General features: G+C 47.0%; 1 protein-coding gene across 1 annotated transcript in view; it reads right to left on the bottom strand.

Moving 5' to 3' along the window:
- LOC139553201 (metabotropic glutamate receptor 7-like) overlaps window positions 1-13,378 on the bottom strand; it is a 420,178-nt gene that overhangs the window by 189,826 nt on the left and 216,974 nt on the right. The window lies entirely within an intron of this gene.

Below are 13,378 nucleotides of genomic sequence, written 5' to 3'. Positions count from 1 at the left end.
GGTTGATGGCAAAGTGTTTCCTGAGAAAGAGAACGAGAACGAGAGAGAGAAAGATAACTTTTGTGAGTGTAAAATTTACTGTCAATTCTTTTGAGGGAGAGAGAAAGAGAGAGAGAGAGAGAGAAATTGATTTTCATTTGGATGTCATGTAATGGACATACACAAAATAGTCCAAATTGGTGAAGTGAAATGAAAATAATGACTTGTTTCAAAAAATTCAAAAGAATAAAAACCGGAAAAGTGGTGCGTGCATATATATATTCACCCCCTTTGCTATGAAGCCCCTAAATAAGATCTGTGCAACCAATTACCTTCAGAAGTCACATAATTAGGTAAATAATTCCACCAGTGTGCTATCTAAGTGACACATGATCTGTCACATGATCTCAGTATATATACACCTGTTCTGAAAGGCCCCAGAGTCTGCAACACCACCAAGCAAGGGGCACCACCAATCAAGCGGCACCATGAAGACCAAGCAGCTCTCCAAACAGGTCAGGGACAAAGTTCTGGAGATGTACAGATCAGGGTGGGGTAATAAAAAAAGATCCAAAACGTTGAACATCCCACTGAGCACCATTAAATCCATCATATTGAAAGAATATGGCAAAGGTTGCCTTTGTGTTTTTGGGCACAGGGACTATGGTGGTCTGCTTGAAACATGTTGGTATTTCAGACTCAATAAGGAATATGTTGAAAATGTCAGTGAAGACACCTGCCAGTTGGTCTGCACACATCCTGGTAATCTTCTGGCCCCACGGAGAGCGTATTCACACAGTCGTCCGGAACAGCTGATGCTCTCATGCATGCCTCAGTGTTGCTTGCCTCGAAGCGAGCATAGAAGTGATTTAGCTCGTCTGGTAGGCTCTTGGCACTGGGCAGCTCGCGGCTGTTCTTCCCTTTGTAGTCTGTAATAGTTTGCAAGCCCTGCCACATAAGAAGAGCGTCGGAGCCGGTGTAGTATGATTAAATCTTAGCCCTGTATTGACACTTTGCCTGTTTGATGGTTCGTCGGAGGGCATAGCAGGATTTCTTGTAAGCTTCCGGGTTAGAGTCCCGCACCTTAAATGTGGCAGCTCTGAACTTTAGCTCAGTGCCTGTATCCCATGGCTTCTGGTTGGGGTATGTACGTACAGTCACTGTGGGGACGACGTCCTCGATGCACTTATCGTTAAAGCCAGTGACTGATATGGTGTATTCCTCAATGTCATCGGACGAATCCCGGAACATGTTCCCGTCTGTGATAGCAAAACAGTCCTGTAGTTTAGCATCTGACCACTTTTTTATAGACCGAGTCACTGGTGCTTCCTGCTTTAATTTTTGCTTGTAAGCAGGAATCAGGAGGATAGAGTTGTGGTTGGATTTACCAAATGGAGGGCGAGGGAGAGCTTTGTACGCATCTCTGTGTGTGGATTACAGGTGATCTAGATTTGTTTTCCTTCTGGTTGCACATTTAACATGTTGATAGAAATTTGGTAGAACTGATTTTAGTTTCCCTGCATTAAAGTCTCCGGGCCACTAGGAGCGCCACCTCTGGGTGAGTGGTTTCCTGTTTGCTTATTTCCTTATACAACTGAGTGCGGTCTTAGTGCCAGCATCCGTCTGTGGTGGTAAATAAAAAGCCATGAAAAGTATAGCTGAAAACTCTCTAGGCAAGTAGTGTGTCCTGCAACTTATCACAATAAAATCTAGAGACTTCCTCAGATTTCGTGCACCAGCTGTTGTTTACAAATATGCACAAACCCCCCCCCCCCCCCTCCTCCTCTTACGGGAGTGTGCTGTTCTATCTTGCCGGTGCAGCGTATATCCTGCTAGCTGAATATACATGTCATCATTCAGCCACGATTCCGTGAAACTTAGGATATTACAGTTTTTGATATCCCATTGGTAGGATTTTCGCGAACGTACCTCGTCTAATTTATTGTCCAATGACACGTTGGCAAGTAATACTGACGGTAGCGGCAGCGTTCCCACTCACCTTTTGCGTGTCACGAGGCATCCCGCTCTGTGTCCTCTGTACCTGTGTCTCTTCCTCTTGCAGATAACGGGTCCTCACGAGGCATCCCGCTCTGTACCTGTGTCTCTTCCTCTTGCAGATAACGGGTCCTCACGAGGCATCCCGCTCTGTACCTGTGTCTCTTCCTCTTGCAGATAACGGGTCCTCACGAGGCATACCGCTCTGTACCTGTGTCTCTTCCTCTTGCAGATAACGGGACCTCACGAGGCATCCCGCTCTGTACCTGTGTCTCTTCCTCTTGCAGATAACAGGTCCTCACGAGGCATCCCGCTCTGTACCTGTGTCTCTTCCTCTTGCAGATAACGGGTCCTCACGAGGCATCCCGCTCTGTACCTGTGTCTCTTCCTCTTGCAGATAACGGGTCCTCACGAGGCATCCCGCTCTGTGTCCTCTTGTGTCTCTTCCTCTTGCAGATAACGGGTCCTCACGAGGCATCCCGCTCTGTGTCCTCTTGTGTCTCTTCCTCTTGCAGATAACGGGTCCTCACGAGGCATCCCGCTCTGTGTCCTCTTGTGTCTCTTCCTCTTGCAGATAACGGGTCCTCACGAGGCATCCCGCTCTGTGTCCTCTTGTGTCTCTTCCTCTTGCAGATAACGGGTCCTCACGAGGCATCCCGCTCTGTGTCCTCTTGTGTCTCTTCCTCTTGCAGATAACGGGTCCTCACGAGGCATCCCGCTCTGTGTCCTGTGTCTCTTCCTCTTGCAGATAACGGGTCCTCACGAGGCATCCCGCTCTGTACCTGTGTCTCTTCCTCTTGCAGATAACGGGTCCTCACGAGGCATCCCACTCTGTGTCCTGTGTCTCTTCCTCTTGCAGATAACGGGTCCTCACGAGGCATCCCGCTCTGTACCTGTGTCTCTTCCTCTTGCAGATAACGGGTCCTCACGAGGCATCCCGCTCTGTGTCCTGTGTCTCTTCCTCTTGCAGATAACGGGTCCTCACGAGGCATCCCACTCTGTACCTGTGTCTCTTCCTCTTGCAGATAACGGGTCCTCACGAGGCATCCCGCTCTGTACCTGTGTCTCTTCCTCTTGCAGATAACGGGTCCTCACGAGGCATCCCGCTCTGTACCTGTGTCTCTTCCTCTTGCAGATAACGGGTCCTCACGAGGCATCCCGCTCTGTACCTGTGTCTCTTCCTCTTGCAGATAACGGGTCCTCACGAGGCATCCCGCTCTGTACCTGTGTCTCTTCCTCTTGCAGATAACGGGTCCTCACGAGGCATCCCGCTCTGTACCTGTGTATCTTCCTCTTGCAGATAACAGGTCCTCACGAGGCATCCCGCTCTGTACCTGTGTCTCTTCCTCTTGCAGATAACGGGTCCTCACGAGGCATCCCGCTCTGTGTCCTGTGTCTCTTCCTCTTGCAGATAACGGGTCCTCACGAGGCATCCCGCTCTGTACCTGTGTCTCTTCCTCTTGCAGATAACGGGTCCTCACGAGGCATCCCGCTCTGTGTCCTGTGTCTCTTCCTCTTGCAGATAACGGGTCCTCACGAGGCATCCCGCTCTGTACCTGTGTCTCTTCCTCTTGCAGATAACGGGTCCTCACGAGGCATCCCGCTCTGTACCTGTGTCTCTTCCTCTTGCAGATAACGGGTCCTCACGAGGCATCCCGCTCTGTACCTGTGTCTCTTCCTCTTGCAGATAACGGGTCCTCACGAGGCATCCCGCTCTGTACCTGTGTCTCTTCCTCTTGCAGATAACAGGTCCTCACGAGGCATCCCGCTCTGTACATGTGTCTCTTCCTCTTGCAGATAACGGGTCCTCACGAGGCATCCCGCTCTGTACCTGTGTCTCTTCCTCTTGCAGATAACGGGTCCTCACGAGGCATCCCGCTCTGTGTCCTCTTGTGTCTCTTCCTCTTGCAGATAACGGGTCCTCACGAGGCATCCCGCTCTGTGTCCTCTTGTGTCTCTTCCTCTTGCAGATAACGGGTCCTCACGAGGCATCCCGCTCTGTGTCCTCTTGTGTCTCTTCCTCTTGCAGATAACGGGTCCTCACGAGGCATCCCGCTCTGTGTCCTGTGTCTCTTCCTCTTGCAGATAACGGGTCCTCACGAGGCATCCCACTCTGTACCTGTGTCTCTTCCTCTTGCAGATAACGGGTCCTCACGAGGCATCCCGCTCTGTGTCCTGTGTCTCTTCCTCTTGCAGATAACGGGTCCTCACGAGGCATCCCGCTCTGTACCTGTGTCTCTTCCTCTTGCAGATAACGGGTCCTCACGAGGCATCCCGCTCTGTGTCCTGTGTCTCTTCCTCTTGCAGATAACGGGTCCTCACGAGGCATCCCGCTCTGTACCTGTGTCTCTTCCTCTTGCAGATAACGGGTCCTCACGAGGCATCCCGCTCTGTACCTGTGTCTCTTCCTCTTGCAGATAACGGGTCCTCACGAGGCATCCCGCTCTGTACCTGTGTCTCTTCCTCTTGCAGATAACGGGTCCTCACGAGGCATCCCACTCTGTGTCCTGTGTCTCTTCCTCTTGCAGATAACGGGTCCTCACGAGGCATCCCGCTCTGTACCTGTGTCTCTTCCTCTTGCAGATAACGGGTCCTCACGAGGCATCCCGCTCTGTGTCCTGTGTCTCTTCCTCTTGCAGATAACGGGTCCTCACGAGGCATCCCGCTCTGTACCTGTGTCTCTTCCTCTTGCAGATAACGGGTCCTCACGAGGCATCCCGCTCTGTACCTGTGTCTCTTCCTCTTGCAGATAACGGGTCCTCACGAGGCATCCCGCTCTGTACCTGTGTCTCTTCCTCTTGCAGATAACGGGTCCTCACGAGGCATCCCGCTCTGTACCTGTGTATCTTCCTCTTGCAGATAACAGGTCCTCACGAGGCATCCCGCTCTGTACCTGTGTCTCTTCCTCTTGCAGATAACGGGTCCTCACGAGGCATCCCGCTCTGTGTCCTGTGTCTCTTCCTCTTGCAGATAACGGGTCCTCACGAGGCATCCCGCTCTGTACCTGTTTCTCTTCCTCTTGCAGATAACGGGTCCTCACGAGGCATCCCGCTCTGTGTCCTGTGTCTCTTCCTCTTGCAGATAACGGGTCCTCACGAGGCATCCCGCTCTGTACCTGTGTCTCTTCCTCTTGCAGATAACGGGTCCTCACGAGGCATCCCGCTCTGTACCTGTGTCTCTTCCTCTTGCAGATAACGGGTCCTCACGAGGCATCCCGCTCTGTACCTGTGTCTCTTCCTCTTGCAGATAACGGGTCCTCACGAGGCATCCCGCTCTGTACCTGTGTCTCTTCCTCTTGCAGATAACAGGTCCTCACGAGGCATCCCGCTCTGTACCTGTGTCTCTTCCTCTTGCAGATAACGGGTCCTCACGAGGCATCCCGCTCTGTGTCCTCTTGTGTCTCTTCCTCTTGCAGATAACGGGTCCTCACGAGGCATCCCGCTCTGTGTCCTCTTGTGTCTCTTCCTCTTGCAGATAACGGGTCCTCACGAGGCATCCCGCTCTGTGTCCTCTTGTGTCTCTTCCTCTTGCAGATAACGGGTCCTCACGAGGCATCCCGCTCTGTGTCCTGTGTCTCTTCCTCTTGCAGATAACGGGTCCTCACGAGGCATCCCACTCTGTACCTGTGTCTCTTCCTCTTGCAGATAACGGGTCCTCACGAGGCATCCCGCTCTGTGTCCTGTGTCTCTTCCTCTTGCAGATAACGGGTCCTCACGAGGCATCCCGCTCTGTACCTGTGTCTCTTCCTCTTGCAGATAACGGGTCCTCACGAGGCATCCCGCTCTGTGTCCTGTGTCTCTTCCTCTTGCAGATAACGGGTCCTCACGAGGCATCCCGCTCTGTACCTGTGTCTCTTCCTCTTGCAGATAACGGGTCCTCACGAGGCATCCCGCTCTGTACCTGTGTCTCTTCCTCTTGCAGATAACGGGTCCTCACGAGGCATCCCGCTCTGTACCTGTGTCTCTTCCTCTTGCAGATAACGGGTCCTCACGAGGCATCCCACTCTGTGTCCTGTGTCTCTTCCTCTTGCAGATAACGGGTCCTCACGAGGCATCCCGCTCTGTACCTGTGTCTCTTCCTCTTGCAGATAACGGGTCCTCACGAGGCATCCCGCTCTGTGTCCTGTGTCTCTTCCTCTTGCAGATAACGGGTCCTCACGAGGCATCCCGCTCTGTACCTGTGTCTCTTCCTCTTGCAGATAACGGGTCCTCACGAGGCATCCCGCTCTGTACCTGTGTCTCTTCCTCTTGCAGATAACGGGTCCTCACGAGGCATCCCGCTCTGTACCTGTGTCTCTTCCTCTTGCAGATAACGGGTCCTCACGAGGCATCCCGCTCTGTACCTGTGTATCTTCCTCTTGCAGATAACAGGTCCTCACGAGGCATCCCGCTCTGTACCTGTGTCTCTTCCTCTTGCAGATAACGGGTCCTCACGAGGCATCCCGCTCTGTGTCCTGTGTCTCTTCCTCTTGCAGATAACGGGTCCTCACGAGGCATCCCGCTCTGTACCTGTTTCTCTTCCTCTTGCAGATAACGGGTCCTCACGAGGCATCCCGCTCTGTGTCCTGTGTCTCTTCCTCTTGCAGATAACGGGTCCTCACGAGGCATCCCGCTCTGTACCTGTGTCTCTTCCTCTTGCAGATAACGGGTCCTCACGAGGCATCCCGCTCTGTACCTGTGTCTCTTCCTCTTGCAGATAACGGGTCCTCACGAGGCATCCCGCTCTGTACCTGTGTCTCTTCCTCTTGCAGATAACGGGTCCTCACGAGGCATCCCGCTCTGTACCTGTGTCTCTTCCTCTTGCAGATAACAGGTCCTCACGAGGCATCCCGCTCTGTACCTGTGTCTCTTCCTCTTGCAGATAACGGGTCCTCACGAGGCATCCCGCTCTGTACCTGTGTCTCTTCCTCTTGCAGATAACGGGTCCTCACGAGGCATCCCGCTCTGTGTCCTCTTGTGTCTCTTCCTCTTGCAGATAACGGGTCCTCACGAGGCATCCCGCTCTGTGTCCTCTTGTGTCTCTTCCTCTTGCAGATAACGGGTCCTCACGAGGCATCCCGCTCTGTGTCCTCTTGTGTCTCTTCCTCTTGCAGATAACGGGTCCTCACGAGGCATCCCGCTCTGTGTCCTCTTGTGTCTCTTCCTCTTGCAGATAACGGGTCCTCACGAGGCATCCCGCTCTGTGTCCTCTTGTGTCTCTTCCTCTTGCAGATAACGGGTCCTCACGAGGCATCCCGCTCTGTGTCCTCTTGTGTCTCTTCCTCTTGCAGATAACGGGTCCTCACGAGGCATCCCGCTCTGTGTCCTGTGTCTCTTCCTCTTGCAGATAACGGGTCCTCACGAGGCATCCCGCTCTGTACCTGTGTCTCTTCCTCTTGCAGATAACGGGTCCTCACGAGGCATCCCGCTCTGTACCTGTGTCTCTTCTTTTTGCAGATAACGGGTCCTCACGAGGCATCCCGCTCTGTACCTGTGTCTCTTCCTCTTGCAGATAACGGGTCCTCACGAGGCATCCCGCTCTGTGTCCTCTTGTGTCTCTTCCTCTTGCAGATAACGGGTCCTCACGAGGCATCCCGCTCTGTACCTGTGTCTCTTCCTCTTGCAGATAACGGGTCCTCACGAGGCATCCCGCTCTGTACCTGTGTCTCTTCCTCTTGCAGATAACGGGTCCTCACGAGGCATCCCGCTCTGTGTCCTCTTGTGCCTCTTCCTCTTGCAGATAACGGGGATGTTGGCCTTGTCGGGTGTTCGGAGAATGTCCTGTGCGTCTTGCTTGTTGAAGAAGACATCTTTGTCTAATCCGAGGTGAGGAATCGCTGTCCTGATATCCAGAAGCTCTTTTCTTCTTTAAGATACGGTGGCGTAAACATTATGTACAAAATAAATTACAAATAACGAGAAAAAAACCCCCCCCACATAATAGCACAATTGGTTGGGCGTACGTAAGACTGCATTTTAGCCTAAAGGGTCGGCTTCTTGGTAAACAATTTGGTCTTTTCCACTACCAAGGTTCTGCGTTAAGCGACACAAGGTCAGTTCCTCAGGAGGCTGCTGAAGGGAGGACAGCTCATAATAATGGCCAGAACAGAGCAAATGGAATGGCATCAACCACATCGAGCCCGTTCACCCCAATTAAGGAACCACCAGCCTCCTGTGGCCAATGCCCAGAGAGAGAGAGAGAGAAGCACCTGGTATCACCCTACACAACACGGAAATTAAGTGTCTGCTATATGCAGATGACCTGGTGCTGCTGTCTCCCACTAAAGAGGGGTTACAGCAGCACCTAGATCGTCTTCACAGGTTCTGTCAGACCTGGGCTCTGACCGTTAACCTAAAAAATATATATATAATGATATTCCAAAAAAGGTCCGGAAATAAGGATGACAAATATAAATTCTATTTGGACACAGTTCTATTAGAACACACCAAAAACTACACATATCTAGGAGTAAATATCAGCAACACAGGTAGCTTTCACATGGCTGTGAATGAGCTGAGAGACAAAGCAAGAAGAGCATTCTATGCCATTAAAAGGAACATCAAAATCGAAAATTCCAATTAGAATCTGGCTCAACATTTTTCAATCAGTTATAGAACCAATTGCTCTATATGGTAGTGAAGTATGGGGTCCACTCTCTAATAATGAATTTACTAAATGGGACAAACATCCAATTGAAATATTGCATGCAGAGTTTTGCAAGACTGTATTGCAAGTACAAAGAAAAACTCATTCGAATAGAAAAAAGAGCCATCAAATTTTACAACCATCTAAAAACAAGTAACCCCAAAACATTCCATCACACAGCTCTACAATGTCAAGAGATGAAACCAGAGAAGAGTCCCCTCAGCCAGCTGGTTCTGAGGCTCAGTTCACCAACCCAAACCAACCCCATAGAGCCTCAGGACAGCCCTCAGAAAATCTGGCCCAAACCAAATCATCACAAAACAAAGAGAAAAATATATCACCTATTGGAAAGACACCACAAAAAATCTAAGTAAACTTCAATGCTATTTGGCTCTAAACAGACAGTACATGGTGGCAGACTATCTGACCACTGTGACTGATAGAAAACTGAGGAAAACATTGACTAGGTACAGACTCAGTGAGCACAGTCTGGCTATAGAGACCGGTCGTCACAGACAAACCTGGCTGCCCAGAGAGGACAGGCTGTGCTCACTCTGCTCCAGGGGAGAGTTGGAGACAGAGCTGCATTTCCTATTACACTGTGACAAATACTCAGACCTAAGAGAATATTTCTTTCCCAAAATTATAATTCAATACAAAGAATTTGAAACTATAAAAGATGAAGAAAAAATCTAATATTTATTGGGTGAAAAGCCAAAATGTGCAGTTTTGGCAGCCAAATATGTGTCCTTCTGCCACAACCTGAGGGACAGCCAGTGAAAAGTGCAAAGTAATGTTGATAATATTTCCCATCTTGTTTTGTTTTGTCTTTCACACCAGGTCATGTGTCTTCCCAGTCATGTTGAGACTAGTCTACTCCTGTTGCTTTAATGTATTGTTGTTCTGATTAATATTGTTGTTGTAGCTGTTATTAATGGTAATCCCATGTCCACTACTACTATTATTATTACTGTTGGTCCCACCATTTATTTATATATAAATATATATGATATATATGATTTTTCGATATGTATACTTTGACAATGTAAGTAATAATGAACTTGCCATGTCAATAAAGTCAATTGAATTGAGAGAGAGAGAGCACTCATCTAGGCCCAATTGGACCGGTCGGTGACCACTCTGAAAACACAGACAGGAGGCTCAAATTAATACAAGCTGTTTATCACAGCATGAAAAGACAGATCTGGTTTCAAATAGTGTTAGTTTTATTTTCAAAATACTTTAGCTGTGCTTGAAGGAGCTTGGCCTGGTTCAGTGGAACCAATAGAATAGTCCCAAAAGGGCAAACTCCAAACCCTGCCCATCTGGCGCTCCAATTAGGGTTAACATAATGCTCAAAGTATTTGAAAGAGAAGGTACAGTATGCTATTTGAACCAAAATATAGAGCAAATCCTAAAACCTCTCAAATTGAAGGTATGATAAGAGCTTGTCAGACTGATCTCTCTTTCCCTCTATATCTATTTCTCTCCCACCTCTTTCTCAGCCTATATCTCTCTCTGCAACAGTGCTGATGGCTTATACCATACCAGCTGAGTGAGTGAGTAGAGTAAAGAGAATATTAGTTTGACAGACAGCTTCTCATAATTGGGTCTTCAGAGCATGTTGATGTATTACTTTTTTATCATAGTACTTCAAGAACCATCAGAGCACTCCATGAAGTAAAGCACTTCTCATCAATTCCCGGAGCAAAATATATATATGAGAGAGAGAGAGAGAGAAAGAGAGAGAGAAACTAGAGCGAGAGAGAGAGAGAGAGAGAGAGAGCGAGAGAGACAGAGAGAAAGAGAGAGAGAGATAAAGAGAGAGAGAGAGAGAGAGAGAGAGAGAGAGAGAGAGAGAGAGAGAGAGAGAGAGAAAGAGAGAGAGAGATAAAGAGAGAGAGAGAGAGAGAGAGAGAGAGAGAGAGAGAGAGAGAGAGAGAGAGAGAGAGAGAGAGAGAGAGAGAGAGAGAGAGAGAGAGAGAGAGAGAGAGAGAGAGAGAGAGAGAGAGAGATTACTGTATAATGAAGGGGAGGTAGGAAGAGAGGAAAGTAGTGACTATCAACATGCAGCAATCAGAGAGAACCTGAGATGATTGAATAAACACAGAGGAGACGCTTCACAATCAGAACGTTGAGAGACAGACATTCCGCTGCGGAATAGTCACTGCTCATTTGCAATTCCTAAATTGTCAGAATGTCAATGAACCAATCAGCATCCCTGCTGGGTCCTTGAGGATAGAGGAATCATAATAATGCCAATACTGGGTGATCTCATCGCCTGTCTCACTTTAATGAAACTGTTATGGGATTGGATAGGTGGGTCCCGACTGTTCATTTGGCTCAATGTTGGGGAGGGTTATGTTGTATTTGATGGGAATCCTGTAGTAGTGAAGTCAGGAACAACAGATAATGAATCCTTGGAGGTATGATAACATTACTTTGTAGAACATAGAGTGAATGTGTGTGTGCTCGCTGATATCTCAATTACATGACAACTATACGTACACATTTACATGAATAAATCATTGTTTGTAAATGTTTAGCTTTCAGTGCATGTTATGACTACAAATATTATGTAGAGTACCAGTCAAAAGTTTGGATACCCCTACTCATTAAAGGGTTTTTCTTCATTTTTACTATTTTCTTCATTGTAGACTATGAAATAACACATATGGAATCATGTAGTAACCTTTAAAAAGTGTTAAACAAATCGAAATCTATTTTATTTTACAAGGCAAAGGGTAGCTACTTTGAAGAATCTTAAATCTAAAATATTTTGATTTGTTTAAGACTTTTTTGGTTACTAAATGATTCCATATGTGTTATTTCATAATTTTGATGTCTTCACTATTATTCTGCAATGTAGAAAATAGTAAAAATGAATAAAAACCCCGGAATGAGTAGGAGTGATCAAACATTTGACTGGTATTGTACATAATAATGTATGTATTTGATTACCATACAGTCAAAGGTCAATCGTATATTGTTTTACATTGCAGTGGGCAGAGATTAGAGGGTAGGAGTCAAGGCAGGGTTTCTGCCCACAGTAAAAGGCATGGTGTTAATGTATATGAAGAGATGGACATGCCTGTATAAATCACTTCCATAATGGTTGGTAAAGACATGGACATGTCTGTATAAATCACTTCCATAATGGTTGGTAAAGACATGGACATGTCTGTATAAATCACTTCCATAATGGTTGGTAAAGAGATGGACATGCCTGTATAAATCACTTCCATAATGGTTGGTAAAGAGATGGACCTGCCTGTATAAATCACTTCCATTATGGTTGGTAAAGAGATGGACCTGCCTGTATAAATCACTCCCATAATGGTTGGTAAAGAGATGGACATGTCTGTATAAATCACTTCCATAATGGTTGGTAAAGACATTGACATGCCTGTTTAAATCACTTCCATAATGTTTGGATATACCACAGAAGGACAAGGTACAAGACACATCAAAGGGCACATCACAAATGGCACCCTATTCCTCTTATGGGCCCTAATTCAAAAGTAATACGCTATATAGGGAAAACGTTGGCATTTGAGACACAGGGTAGGCTTAAACTCAACACTATTTCGAACGACGGGTAACCTCCCGTCTAAGCCGTGGAGATCCATCATCCATTACACTGACGGGGTGACTATGTGGTGTGGATCAGGTGGACTAAGAGCTACTAGGGAATCAGGCCCAGGAATAAACACGTGTGTTAGGTATTTATGTACAGGTCTGTTAATAACCAGATCCTAATAGTAATATTTATGTACAGGTCTGTTAATAACCAGATCCTAATAGTAATATTTATGTACAGGTCTGTTAATAACCAGATCCTAATAGTAATATTTATGTACAGGTCTGTTAAAACTTCTTGAGGATAGGGTGCAGAGTTTTCACTTAGGGAAAAATAGCGTGCGCAATTTCAACTTCATGCTACTCATCCCCAGAATATAAGATATGCATATTATTAGTAGATTTGGATAGAAAACACTCTGAAGTTTCTAAAACTGTTTGAATCATATCTGTAAGTATAACAGAACTTATATAGCAGTCAAAACCCTGAGGACTAACTTTTTTATTGTTAAGTTCCTGTATGTTCAATGGATTGTCATGGGCAAACCAGAATTCTAATCAGTATACACGCAGTTTCTACTGCTTCCACTGGATGTCGCCATTGTATGGAAAAAGGTTAAGGTTTTTCAATAGTGAACTGAGAAAGATATTGACCCGGAAGTGGAGTGACGTCTTTGTTTATGTTTGAAAGTTGAGCAAGACTTGAAAAGTACCGTGAGTTTGTTGATATCCTGTATTGAAAACAGATTGACCTGTCTTCAATTTGATCGATTATTAACGTTTACAAATACCTTAAGTTGTATTACAAAAGTACTTTGAAATGTTTTGGCAAAGTTTAGAGGTAATTTTTTTTAGATATTTTGTCGTGATTTTGCGCAAATTGAACGCTGTTTTTCCTGGTACAACGGCGCCAAATAAATGGACAATTTGGATATATATGGACGGAATTAATCGAACTAAAGGACCATTTGTGATGTTTATGGGACATATTGGAGTGCCAACAAAAGAATCTCGTCAAAGGTAATGCATGTTTTATATTTTATTTCTGCGTTTTGAGTAGCGCCGGCATGGTTGAAATATGCTTCTCTCTCTTTGTTTACTATGGTGTATCCTCAGATAATAGCATCGTTTGCTTTCGCTGAAAAGCCTTTTTGAAATCTGACATGTTGGCTGGATTCACAATGAGTGTAGCTTTAATTTG

Source organism: Salvelinus alpinus, chromosome 2 (genome assembly GCF_045679555.1).
Source record: "Salvelinus alpinus chromosome 2, SLU_Salpinus.1, whole genome shotgun sequence".
Lineage (NCBI taxonomy): Eukaryota > Metazoa > Chordata > Actinopteri > Salmoniformes > Salmonidae > Salvelinus > Salvelinus alpinus.
Note: the sequence above shows the minus strand (reverse complement) of the source record. Positions and strands in the feature narration are given on the sequence as shown.